The sequence below is a fragment of the Triticum aestivum genome, chromosome 6A (genome assembly GCF_018294505.1).
Source record: "Triticum aestivum cultivar Chinese Spring chromosome 6A, IWGSC CS RefSeq v2.1, whole genome shotgun sequence".
NCBI lineage: Eukaryota > Viridiplantae > Streptophyta > Magnoliopsida > Poales > Poaceae > Triticum > Triticum aestivum.
The window spans coordinates 437,007,403-437,011,220 of record NC_057809.1 but is presented as its reverse complement, the minus strand read 5'-3'; positions in this window follow the sequence as shown (position 1 = coordinate 437,011,220).

Genomic DNA, 3,818 nt, shown 5'->3' with positions numbered 1-3,818 from the left:
GAGAAAGTCTAGCACGTGGCGGCACTTCATAAACGACATCCCAACCTTTCAGATTTGGATTAGTTTGGCAGGCCCACGGTAGATAGAATACTTGGGTCGCCTGTTGAGCCATAATATAGACATCAGGAACATCTAAATGAGTGCTTTGGTTGATTTCAACTAGCCCTATATGTTCATGAGTCCTTCTAGTCTCCTTCGGCTGAAACCAATAACATTTGAAGACTACGACATTCGGTGGGTTTTCACCATAGAACAGAAGTTCATAAATTGCTTCAACTCTCCCATAATACTCGGTACCTCCTTCGCCGATAGCAGATACACAACAATTTGTAGACTTTCGGTCGGCCATAGATAGCTCTTTGCCATAGGTACGAAAGCGATACCCGTTGATGTCGTACTTGTCAAATGAACGGACCTTATAGTCAAAACCATTAGCGACTTGTCTCAATTCGGCGTCCATAGACTCTGAATTAGCCTACAAGTTTAATATGAAAGGATTGTTGCATTATGCACAAATTAGCGAATGAAATGAAATTGTCTAATAGAAATTACCGTTTGTTTGAACCAAGAGATGAAACCGGGATAGCCACCTCCTTGCTTTGCGAGAAGCTCATACTCTTCGACGGAATCCTTTTGGATCTCCGCTCCATACAAGAATATGGCGACGTATCGACTGTATGACATATCCAGGAATAAGAGTAGTTCAAAGGAAATAGAAGTTGCGAAACAATGTACCGAGAACTTACTCGATGTACGGCCGCACTTCTATCAGGTTGTTGAAGATATACAACGAAATGGTCCGCCATTCTTCGTTATCCAAAGATACTGGATGTGAAACACTAGCTGGTGCGAGATTCCCTTTGAATAGGCTGAGGTTGGATCCACCCTTTTTAGGCTCGTCAGCATTGTACCGAGGCTTCGGATTATGCAAATGACGATTTTTGGCTTCGTAGTGCGCTGTTACGAAGTTTGCCGCCTCCTCTGTGATGAATGCCTCAGCCATCGATGCTTCAATTCTACGTTTATTTTTACATTTTTCTCGAAGCGTCTTCTGCATCCTCTCAGTTGGGTAGCACCAACGATTTTGCACGGGCCCCCCCAATCTTGCCTCGGTCGGGAGATGCAAAATCAAATGCTGCATTGGATTAAAGAAGCCCGGTGGAAAGATCTTCTCTAACTTGCAGATCAACTCCGGCGCCAACTCTTCCATTTCTTCTAGCACGCCAGGCGATAGTTCTTTCGCACAAAGAACACGGAAGAAATAGCTGAGTTCTGCCAGTACTAGCCATTCATCCTCAGGGATGAAGCCACGCAACATCACTGGCATTACCCGCTCAATCCATATGTGCCAATCATGACTCTTGAGACCAAATATCTTCAGTTTATCAAGATTCGCTCCCCTCTTTAGATTCGCTGCATACCCATCGGGGAACATCAACTGCTGTTGCACCCACAAGAGAATTTCCCTCATAGCTGGCCTTCCAAGATTGAACCATGCCTTTGGCTTCGTCCAGTTCTGCTTTCCTTTCGGTTCTTTCATGTTTTGTAACGGCCTATCACATAGCGCCTCCAGATCGACTCTAGCCTTAGTATTATCCTTTGACTTCCCATCTATGCCGAACAATGTACCAAAAAGTGCCTCGGCGATATTCTTCTCAGTGTGCATCACGTCGATGTTGTGTGGGCAAAGGAGGTCTTTGAAGTAAGGCAGATCCCATAAGCATGTTTTGTGAGTCCACGCGTGCTTAGTATTATACCCCTTGAAGTACCCTGGACGTTGTGGATCTGGCTCGAGAGCGTTTAACTGATCTAGGGTCTGTTGGCCTGTCAATGCAGGTGGTGCAGAGTTTTTGACAACTCTACCCCTGATGAAGTTCTTCTTGTCTTTCCTGAACTTATGGCGAGGATCCAGGAACTGTCTATGCATGTCGAAGCAAGAAAACTTGCGACCGGCTTGAAGCCAACGAAACTCAAGAGCTCCCTTGCATGTGGGGCACGGGAACCTTCCATGCACACACCAGCCAACGAATAGCGCATACGCCGGCAAGTCATGCGTCGAGTACATGTACCAGACACGCATTATGAAGTTCCGTTTGCTAAAGGCGTCGTATGTCTTGAACCCATTATCCCAGGCTTCTTGCAATTCGTCCTTAAGCGGCTGCATGTACACATTCATATTTTTGCCCGGATAGTTGGGTCCTGGAATTATCAACGTCAGGAAAATGTTCTTTCTTTGCATAATCTGTCCGGGGGGGGGAGATTGAGTGGAAAGACAAATACGGGCCAACAACTGTATTGGGCTGCCGTCATACCAAACACACTGAACCCATCCGTGCTGATGCCGACTCGAGGATGCCTCGGATCTGCCGCTTTGTCAGCATGTAATTCATCAAACTTTTTCCACGCAACACCATCCGATGTGTGTACCATCATCAGATTCCCATCTGCATCTAGTTCGGTTCTTTTGCCTGTTTTGTGCCATGTCATCTGTCTGGCCGTCTCTTCGACCATGAAAAGACGTTGAAGTCTTGGTACGATTGGCATATACCGAAGAACACTAACGGGGATTTTGGTCTGTGTCTTCTCACCCATACCGTTGTCTACCACAATATACCTGGAAGACTTGCAAATGGGACAATAGTTCAAGTCCGCATAGTCAAGCCTAAATAAGGCACATCCTTTCTCACAGGCATGTATCTTCTCATAGGGCATCTTCAGTGCACGGAGGATTTTGTCCGACTGGTACAGGTTTGCAGGCATTACATGGCCTTTGGGTAGAAAGCGTCCAAATACTGTCATAATTGCGTCATAGCATTCTCTGCCCAAGTTGAACTGAGCCTTCAGAGCCATTACTTGTGAGATGGCATCCAACTGACAAAGCTCAGTGTGCTCGTGGAGCGGACGTTTCGAAGACTCCAACATTTCATTGAAGGCCTTTGCAGATTCCTCCATCTCCTCGTCCGAATCCCGAGCATCATCATAGCCTTGCACCATGTTTTCCATCCCGGTACCATGCTCGTCGGTGCGACGACGATCCACCTCAGCTCGGTCACGTTGGGCAGACTCACCATGAAATGTCCACACCGTATAATCGGGCGTAAAACCACTCTTCTGCAGGTGTTTGCCCATTTCAGCCTCTGTCTTCTTTTCCCAATTGCCGCACCGGAAACAGGGGCACCAGGTTTTCTTTTGGCCATTTGCAAATGCGGCTTGCACAAACCCCTTAGTTTTTGTGAACCATTCAGCGCTCCATTTGTTCTGACCAGTGTGACCGGTATACATCCACGCACGGTCACTCATCTTGACTTTCAGAGCTACTGGGCACACAACAATTATATATGTAATTCACCATGTATATATTCATCAGTTGATCTACTTTGTCAATTTTATTACGTCCATGCAACCTACACTCTAATAGGTAATGATAGGTCCTAATCCCACCCGTGTATGTGTAGATTGGGTTCATTTTCCCATGCTATGCTCCGGATCCGACGCAAAATTTCGGCAGCACCTCCCCGCTGTTCTCCTGATACACGTCTCTGCAATAAACAGAGAGGATGTGTACCCGGAGAACAACAGGGGAGGCACTGACGAAATATATGCGTCGGATCCGGAGCAAAGCATATGGGAAAACGAACCCAATCTACACATACTCGGGCTGTCCATGGATAGCGTTGGACAATTCGAAAGAATCAAGGTTATAAATATGCAAATGCATGCATATTTATAACTATGACGCTTTCGAACGGGAGACACATATTGGTTACGCATACTGATGATTCAAGACACATATATAGCTAGCTATCAAGTTTCATCGG